The 10,499-nt window shown below is 37.9% G+C and overlaps 1 long non-coding RNA gene across 1 annotated transcript; it reads right to left on the reverse strand.

The window, feature by feature from the left end:
* Positions 1 to 6,899: 6,899 nt before the first annotated feature.
* On the reverse strand, positions 6,900 to 7,958 carry LOC120771574. Its single transcript, XR_005704980.1, has 3 exons — positions 7,855 to 7,958; positions 7,615 to 7,796; positions 6,900 to 7,566 (listed from the first exon to the last, which is right to left on the reverse strand). It is a non-coding gene; the product is annotated as an uncharacterized LOC120771574 (long non-coding RNA).
* Between the last annotated feature and the right edge of the window lie 2,541 nt (positions 7,959 to 10,499).

The following is a 10,499-nucleotide window of genomic DNA, read 5'->3' on the forward strand; positions in this document are numbered from 1 at the left end:
CTACTTATCTTTATCTTATATACCGCCTCACTCGGACATATCTGTATATATGCAGCATGCTTCTTTAATAATTAATGTTTTCTCAATGGCTAATAATACTGATTGCATGATTGGTTTGGGAGATTTCAATTTACCGTGTGTATTATGGAAATCTATTGATGATTACATCATTCCTGTTAGTACTCGCCTATGTTTTAATGAGTTCTTAGATGAAATGTCGGAGTTGGGTCTTAACCAAATTAGTTGAATTTCAAACAAGTTTGATAAGTTCTTAGATCTGGTTTACGTTGATAACGCTTCAATGTTCTCTGTTGTCCGATGTGATCCTTTGGTTCTGCCAGAGGACTCTTATCATCATGCTTAGGTAATTAATATCGAAATCATAGCTAACTTTGCTCATAATAATACCTTTGTTCTGGGTTCAAATTTGCGAAAGCTAATTTTAAGAAGATTAATTACGAACTTTCTAAAGTAACTTGGCCAGATTACAATGGCAATATTGAATTTAGTTCTTCCCATTTTAATGAAACTATTTTAAATCTATTTGAAAAATATGTTCCGAAGTGTGTTGTTCTCAAAGAATGAGCTCTCATTTATGGTTTTCCAAATGGAGGATGGAGTCATGTGTAGAAGTTCACGCAAGTGAGGAAAGTTCTCTGATCGCCATTCACTTGGGAGTGGCCAGAAACGATTCTTTTACACATGGCTCAAGCAGCTCACTACTTCCGGTCCCTTAATTGGGACCCTTAATTGGGAAGGTGCCGCTGCCCAGCTGGTTGATGTCCTCGCAAAAATAAAGGCTGACATCACCGCCGTCCAAGAAATGCGATGGACGGGACAAGGACAGAGACGAGTAGGTCCTTGTGACATTTACTACAATGGCCATATAAAGGAACGCAAGTTTGGTGTTGGATTCGTGGTGGGAGAGAGACTCCGTCGCCGAGTACTATCATTCACTCCGGTGAATGAACGTCTAGCCACAATCCGCATCAAAACGAGGTTCTTCAACATATCGCTGATCTGCGCCCACGCTCCGACGGATGAGAAGGACGATGTGACCAAAGATGCCTTTTATGAGTGCTTGGAACGCACTTATGAGAGATGCCCCCGCCACGATGTCAAAATCGTGCTTGGCGACTTTAACGCCAGGGTGGGCAAAGAAGGTATATTTGGCACTACGGTCGGTAAATTCAGCCTCCACGACGAAACATCCCCAAATGTGTTGAGGCTGATTGACTTCGCCGGGGCCCGAAATATGGTTATCTGTAGTACTAGATTCCAGCATAAGAAGATTCATCAAGCTACCTGGCTGTCTCCGGATCGAAAAACTACCAACCTGATCGATCATGTTGTGATAGATGGAAGACACGTCTCCAGTGTTTTAGATGTGCGTGCGCTCCGAGGTCCTAACATCGACTCGGACCACTATCTTGTTGCAGCTAAGATTCGCACTCGCCTCTGTGCAGCAAAAAACGCACGCCAACAAACACAAGGAACGTTCGACGTCGAGAAGCTGCAATCACAACAGACAGCCGAACGATTTTCTACTCGGCTTGCACTCCTGCTCTCTGAGAGCAGTCGTCAACAACTCGGTATAAGGGAACTGTGGGACGGCATTTCAAATTCCTTACGTACAGCTGCAACCGAAACCATTGGTTTTCGGAAAGAGCAAAAGAACAGCTGGTACGACGAAGAGTGCCGTGTCGCAGCGGAGAGAAAACAGGCTGCCTACCTCGCCACGGTACGATCGACCACTACACGTGCGTGATGGGATAGATACCGAGAGTTGAAGAGGGAAGCGAGACGCATTTGCAGACAGAAGAAGAAAGAGGCCGAAATGCGTGAGTACGAAGAGCTTGATAAGCTGGCCGACAGGGGTAATGCTCGAAAATTCTACGAAAAAATGCGGCGGCTTACAGAAGGTTTCAAGACCGGAGCATACTCTTGTAGAACCCCCAAAGGTGATCTAGTCACTGATGCCCAGAGCATAGTTAAATTATGGAGGAACACTTCTCCAGCCTGCTGAATGGCAGTGAACGCACAACACCAGGAGAAGGAGAACCCGATTCCCCAATCGATGACGATGGAGCAGACGTTCCATTACCCGACCATGAAGAAGTTCGAATAGCAATTGCCCGCCTCAAGAACAACAAAGCGGCAGGGGCCGACGGACTACCGGCCGAGCTATTCAAACACGGCGGCGCAGAACTAATAGGGAGCATGCATCAGCTTCTTTGTAAAATATGGTCGGACGAGAGCATGCCCAACGATTGGAATTTAAGTGTGCTATGCCCAATCCATAAAAAAGGAGACCCCACAATCTGCGCCAACTACCGTGGGATTAGCCTCCTCAACATCGCATATAAGGTTCTATCGAGCGTATTGTGTGAAAGATTAAAGCCCACCGTCAACAAACTGATCGGACCTTATCAGTGTGGCTTCAGACCTGGAAAATCAACAACCGACCAGATATTCACCATGCGCCAAATCTTGGAAAAGACCCGTGAAAGGAGAATCGACACACACCACCTCTTCGTCGATTTCAAAGCTGCTTTCGACAGCACGAAAAGGAGCTGCCTTTATGCCGCGATGTCTGAATTTGGTATCCCCGCAAAACTAATACGGCTGTGTAAACTGACGTTGAACAACACGAAAAGCTCCGTCAGGATCGGGAAGGACCTCTCCGAGCCGTTCGATACCAAACGAGGTTTCAGACAAGGCGACTCCCTATCGTGCGACTTCTTCAACCTGCTCCTGGAGAAAATAGTTCGAGCTGCAGAACTAAACAGAGAAGGTACCATCTTCTATAAGAGTGTACAGCTGCTGGCGTATGCCGACGATATTGATATCATCGGCCTCAACACCCGCGCCGTTAGTTCTGCTTTCTCTAGGCTGGACAAGGAAGCACAGAAAATGGGTCTGGTAGTGAACGAGGGCAAAACGAAATATCTCCTGTCATCAAACAAACAGTCGTCGCACTCGCGACTTGGCTCTCACGTCACTGTTGACAGTCATAACTTTGAAGTTGTAGATAATTACGTCTATTTAGGAACCAGCATTAACACCACTAATAATGTCAGCCTGGAAATCCAACGCAGGATTGCTCTTGCCAACAGGTGCTACTTCGGACTGAGTAGGCAATTGAAAAGTAAAGTCCTCTCTCGACGAACAAAAGCTAAACTCTATAAGTCGCTCATAATTCCCGTCCTGCTATATGGTGCAGAGGCTTCGGCGATGACAGCAACCGATGAGTCGACGTTACGAGTTTTCGAGAGAAAAATTCTGCGAAAGATTTATGGTCCTTTGCGCGTCGGCCACGGCGAATATCGCATCCGATGGAACGATGAGCTGTACGAGATATACGACGACATTGACATAGTTCAGCGAATTAAAAGACAGCGGCTACGCTGGCTAGGTCATGTTGTCCGGATGGATGAAAACACTCCAGCTCTGAAAGTATTCGACGCAGTACCCGCCGGGGAAGCAGAGGAAGAGGAAGACCTCCACTCCGTTGGAAGGACCAAGTGGAGAAGGACCTGGCTTCGCTTGGAATATCCAATTGGCGCCACGTAGCGAAAAGAAGAAACGACTGGCGCGCTGTTGTTAACTCGGCTATAATCGCGTAAGCGGTGTCTACGCCAATTAAGAAGAAGAAGAAAGAATTATGTACATTAAAAAATAGAAAATCTCGTGCTTTTAAACTTTTTAAAAAAACTGGTTTAGTTGCTGACTATTCAAAATATTCTAATTTGTGCCGACAATTTGCTGAACTTAACAAAATATGTTATAATAATTATATAAACAAAGTAAAAAATAATATTATATGTACGTAATCCAAAATGGTTTCTTCAACTCAAAACGCAAGACTTCTAATTTTCCGTCCACTATGAAATAATATTATAATTTCTAATATGTTCGCTGAATTCTTTAGGTCCAATTACTCTCCAAAATCTCCAAAAAATGTTCCGCATCAGCACAAGTTATGTCCGATTTCTGTCATTAATGCATCTACCATTTCCGAAGCAGACGTCTTATATCAGTTAAATATGTTAAAACAATCATACAATTATGGCCCAGATATGATTTCCTCATGCTTTCTTAAGAAATGTGCCAAATATATACACCAACCCCTAACAAAACTATTTAATTCATCTCTTATGCAAGGCTTATTTCTATCCATATGGAAAAAGTCATTTATAATTCCTTTACATAAGAGTGGATTTAGGTCATCTATTGAAAACTATAGGGGAATAGCAAAGTTGTCTGCAATACCTAAACTTTTTGAAGCAATTATAACAGACGACATAACCTTCCGGATCTCTCCACTAATTTCTTGTTCTCAGCACGGTTTTCGTAAAGGGAAATCTACATTAACTAATTTGCTTGAATTTGTGCCACATGTATCAACGGGCTTTAGGGAGAATAAGAATACTGATGTTATGTATTTACATATAGTACACAGATTTTAGTAAAGCTTTTGATAAAGTAAACCATTCAATTCTTTTGAATAAACTTGATCTTCTTGGTTTTCAACCAATATTTTTAAAATTGATTGCTTCTTATCTTAGTAATAGAATTCAACAAGTCATATTTAACGATACGTTTTCTGACATAATCAATGTTCCTTCAGGCGTTCCTCAAGGTAGCCATCTTGGTCCAATTCTGTTCTTGTTATTTATTAATGACATATCATCTGTTGTTAAGTTTTCAAAAGTTTTATTATATGCTGACGATGTAAAACTTTTTAAAGCGTATACTTCAAACAGCGAAAGATGTCAGTTGCAAACAGACTTAAACAACCTAGTTTCTTGGTGTGATAGAAATGACTTCCATTGAACCTTAAAAAAATGCAAAACGATGTGATTTTCACGTAGATCTGTAGACTCTACTTCATACGCAATACAAAACGTTAGGTTGGAGCAAGTATACAGTTTTGTTGATCTGGGAGTAACTATGGACCCCAAACTCAATTTTAATCTTCACCCATCTTCCACGGTTTTTAAAGCTAAAGGCGCTCTTAGTTTTGTTAAACGTTGGTCTAAAAAATTTAGAGATCCGCTTACCACAAAAATTCTTTTTACATCTTTGGTGAGGCCAATATTAGAGTATGCTTCTGTGGTTTGGAACCCTAGTTACCAAGTGCATTTGGATAAGTTAGAGTCCGTTCAAAAACAATTTTTACTTTTTGCCTTAAATCATTTGCATTGGGATTCCAGTTTAAATCTTCCCCGAAAAAACCCCCTTACACTAACCGTTTAAAACTTACAAATCTCCCGACACTCGGTAGTCGTAGGGAGATGCTTAGTATAATATTTCTTGTAAAACTCATGAATGGGTCAGTCTGTAGCCCATCTCTCTTTTCTGATATTAATTTTCGCTCGCTCTACCAGGCAGTTTAGACCCTTACTTTTAAAATTTTCTACAACAAATTTTGAGTTAAACGAACCAAAATATTCGGCGGTATATGCCATGATTTCAATTCCCATTCCAGCACATTTGATCTAACAGACTCACTCTTTACCATTAAAAAAATTTATTTATTTTATTTATTTATTTAATTTATTTACAACAATTTACACAGCAATAAATTACAGCATAAACTTTAAAATGACACTAGCTGCAAGGCTTTCAGATCACTTGCTGGCCGTGATCGTCTAGTGGTTAGGACCCTACGTTGTGATTAAAAAAATTATTTTATTTACTCTTAACAAGTAACATTTAAAAATTATAAACTTTAATCTAGTTCTTAATTTTGGCTGTTGAAATTTTTGTTTCTGTAGCTGAGCAGCTTAAGATCGCAACGCTTAAAACTCTCTTGCCTTGCGTCGGTTAGCCGGGAGGACGGTAATCGTTGAGTATTATTATTATTTTTATTAATATTATTATCATTATATTCGTAGTAAGAAAGGAATCCGATTCACTAGAAACTTTCACGGACGATCGCTTATGATGTGGGCTGCATTTGGGCATCATGGAAAGACTCCAATTTGTTTTGTGTCCTACAAAATAAACTCATAAAAGTACATAGAGCTTCTGGACAAGGCGTAAGAGGAGTTTAGTGACAAATTTTGGTCTGAAATGTGGACTTTCCATGATTGGAAAACAATGACATTGTTGTATTGGAATGAACTGCAACAAGTTGAGGCATAATCCCATCGAAAATTAATCGGGCATTCTATCGACGAAAATATATGTATGCCGATGCCATTTCGTATATCTTTAGTAATAAATAACAATGATGGTTGTATTGATTAATAAAATCATACTTTAATTTAAAAAGTTGCAAAAAACCCTGGGAGCTGGCATTATGTCCGCATATATCGAAATAGCTCACTCTTTCAACAAAATGAGCAATATTTTTCTTCATAGCAATGGATTGCTGGGGACTCGGCATACCCTTTATCTGGAACGTTAATAACCCCTTACAGAAGCCACGCAAGACTGTTGGATAGAAATCCCCGAATTGCATTTAATTTACGGCACAGTAAATACAGGGTTGAGTAGAGCATTGTTCTGGGCTTTTAAAAGAAAGATTTGGAAGCCTTAAGCAGCTAAGGATACGTCTGCCTAACAAAAAAAACCATAAGTTATGCTGCCATTGGTTTCTTGTCTGCTGTATTCTCCACAACATTTTAATTAATAATGGTTCCATTTCGTTCGACGATGGTTCAGATCCATCAACTACTACGGAAGATTCTATTGAGCCTGATGAGCATATACCCAACAATGTTGCAGAAACTAAAAGACAAGCCATATACGCATTAATGTTTTCTTAAATGTATTTTAATTCATTTGTCAGTTTTTAATTACATATGTATATAATAATAATAATTACATATATTTATACATTTAATACAAGACATACATGAAAAAGATTTATACATTAAACTATAGTATACAAAATAAATGGTTATTTAGTACAAGACAAGCGTGAAAAAGATAACGCTTTGAATGATAGAAGATACTTAGTAAAACATCAATAACCGTATTAAATAAGTATTCATCTCAACAGTAATTGGGACTACATATTTTAAAATACAAAGATAAATAAAGTACAGAGATAAATAAATAAAGATAAATAAAGTACAGAAAAGTTACTGTTGAGAGGAATACTTATATTTCATTTCAATTTCGAACTTTTGTAAGCGTTCCTTCTTTTCAAGTTGAAGTTTTTTCAATCTTTCATCCTTTTCCAATTCAAAGATTTTTAAGTCCAATTCACGGTTCTTGAATATTATTTCAGCTTTACCTCTTTCAATTTCTGCTTGCAATCTTCTTTCATTCAAAGCGTGATCTTTTTCATGTTTCTCTTTTTCCCATTCCATTTTCGTTCTAAACATTTGCCTACGCATACCATTGCCTGGTGGTAGATTTTCAATATTGGCATGTCAATTGGAGACGCAATTTCATCAGAAAAAGTGATTTCCAGTATTTGGCTGGCCGCGCTTTCATTCATTATGGAGGTACTGCCACTATCAACCACTTCAAAAGGTAATTCACTTGTGGCTTTTTTCCCAAAAATATATTTAAGCTGATTAAAGTGTGGGCACATCTGCAACACTTTGCCTGAAATATAAACATATGACAAAATTTTGTCGCATTCATTACGCTTACCTTCAACACTCGACGTCCCGGCATCAGACTCATGGAGGGCCTGCTCCTGTTAATATTTGCCAATCGCTTGCTTTTTTGTATGAAGCCTTCAGGTGCCGCACTTTCCACCTTATTAGATCCCTCGTGGCGTCTATTTTTGTGCTCTCAATGAGCTTTTTATAAAAAATTTGAGCTGTTGGTGCCTATTAAAATTAAAATTATTTAATTAAATTGTTGAAATTAATCATTTAAATCACTTACGTCTACTTCTGGAGCTTCCTGCAAGAAATCCAGTATACTCCACTTTTTGTTTCGTTTTTCACGTTTAATTCTTTTTCTGTTTAAACCTGTTTGCTCCATTTCTTTTCTTTGTTTGCTTTTATTTTTGACAACAGCTGATAATTTGTAAACCAGTGTTGCAAATAATACAATGGTGTTTTAGTGATGCTTCTTTGCAAGGGTGTAGCAGATGCATCGCTGTACATTTTGTTAGTGTAAAAGCAAAAATATGCTAGCTAATTTGCAATTGCAAAGATGCAAGACCATTTGCACCAGATTCTGAATTGCCCTATTAAAATTTGTTTTTGTTAATATACTTGCACATAATTTAATTAGCAATATAAAACTGCTTACCTCTGATGCTGCAAACGCAAAGGAGGCGGCAGACTTCAAGCGACATCTGTCAAAAAAAAGCCAAAATCGCCCATTTATGTGCAGTGTTGCTTACTCAAATTCGGTAAATTCAGCTAAATGCACGAAATTCTTGTGCATTACAAACTTGCATTAACATGGGTCAAATGCGCAAGTAAATGTAAATTAAGCCCGCTAATGCAAATTAGCGCTGTCGTCTGTCAGGGCAATAAGTTCGAGAGCAACCGGACTTTTTATACTCTTGCAATTTACAGGAATCAAAGCCATGGAAATACTTTATGTTGTGAAAAGTAAACCTGAGGATCGCAATCTAATGAATTTTGTATATACTTATACTATATATAACTCCTATACTGAGAGATGCATAAAGTTTCTTAGATAACCATTATGTTTAGTATATGGAAGTTGGGGTAGTATCGACCAGATTTAAGATGTTTTTCCCAACTATATTATCAACATGTCTTTACTAAAAAACTTATCATAAAGAGTAAAGTCAGCCGGACATTCGAAAATCCTGATATCACTGTTATAATCAAAACAAGCTATCTCATTTTCATTGAGATAACTCACATATTGGCCGATGTATGCGGTACAAAGTCACCCGAAAGTTCATTTATCTTTATATTAGGGAAGTATTGGTCCGATCCAACCCATTTTTGACATAGAGACATACCATGGTCAGAGAAGTACTATCCTTGAATTTCAATTATATATCTCAGATACTCAACTATAGGTACTGGGGTCCAAATATTCGGTACCTAGGGGCTTGAACAGGTTTTGTTGGATTAGAACAATTTTTGGTCATAAGGTGGCATTCACTAAAGGCATTACTCGTGCAAAGTTTAATCCGTTATATTAATTACTTCTTGATTTGTGTACTGGAAAGTAGAAGAATATATATCTTAAAGTGTGAGAAATTGGTTGTCCCTTAAAATTAATTCGCTAACTTCTTTTTATTTGTTTATGTTTTATTTAAATAAAATAATTTACAAAATTACTTTACTCATTTATATATGTAATATACAAAAATCATATATTCGTATTCTAATACAAATTGCAAATAACAATGAAAGTATTATTATTATTTTTTAATAGTAGCAGAATCAGGTTATAAATCAGAAAATATAGTTCAATTATGAGGGAGAAGAAAAACGTGTTCGTGATGATAAGAAAAATTTTAAAATTAATTTAATTTTTCCCATTGATACTGATTTGTCTCCAACAGGTGAAAGATAAAATCAGTCCAATAATATTGATCAGCTGCAAACTTTTGCATACATTTGCATTATGCAACGCAGTACCAGGTATGGTATTGCCAGAAAAATTGCTCGTAAAACTACATCAATGGACGTTATAAATTATAGTATGTCTATGTATTTGATGAAACGAATACCATCGTTATGGCAATGCGAGTAGTGGAGAGCGCGATTCCTCCAATTGAAACTTATCAAAACCTACCTGCTCTCTAGAATATGTTAAGAAAGGCTGAAAGGCTTGGCAAGATTATCAATTGAAATTGAAGTGACACAAACTTTTAACAATTAAATGCAATACCTGTAAATGTATTAAATAATTAACATTTTGATAAAACTACTAATTATAATAATTCTTTTATAATTAAAATATAATAATTTTAATTAAAATAGGCTTTCGCCTAGGGCGGAAAAATGTATCGGGCCATCCCTGGTAATAGTACTTTATAGACAATTGAAATCTTTGTTGAGCAAAGCTTGAACTAAGGCAGCGTGAGAAGTGGAACATAAAAAGTCGATACAATCAAAGTAGGTTGGAATGCTGCCCTCATGGTCTCAAATAACGCTAAATGCGACCTTTTTGTGCACTATCGTAGGTCCTTATACTATTGCTATCTCGTTTCATTACGCACAAACCATTTGGTGGTACTCTCAATGAAACTACTTATTCCCGTTACGCTTTTTTGGACAACCATTCAAGGTTTGGTCATGATGGGTTCCTAACATTTTGTATCGAGCTGGGCATTCACAGAGAAAGTGTAAAACCGTTTTCTTATTCCCTTCTAGCTTACAGCTGAGGCAAATCTTGTTATATGGAAGACCCCCAAGACCCTCGCCAAAGGGCCAGTGTCCCGCCATATCTATTTAATAAGTCCTTAGTTCTATTTTTGGGCACGATTCCGATTACTTTGGCGGAGGGGCAAAAAAACCGCATTTCCGTATAAATGGGGTATGTGCGGATAGGGGAGTTTCCCCAGAGAAGAAATATCCAAAAATAATATA

Source organism: Bactrocera tryoni, chromosome 3 (genome assembly GCF_016617805.1).
Source record: "Bactrocera tryoni isolate S06 chromosome 3, CSIRO_BtryS06_freeze2, whole genome shotgun sequence".
Lineage (NCBI taxonomy): Eukaryota > Metazoa > Arthropoda > Insecta > Diptera > Tephritidae > Bactrocera > Bactrocera tryoni.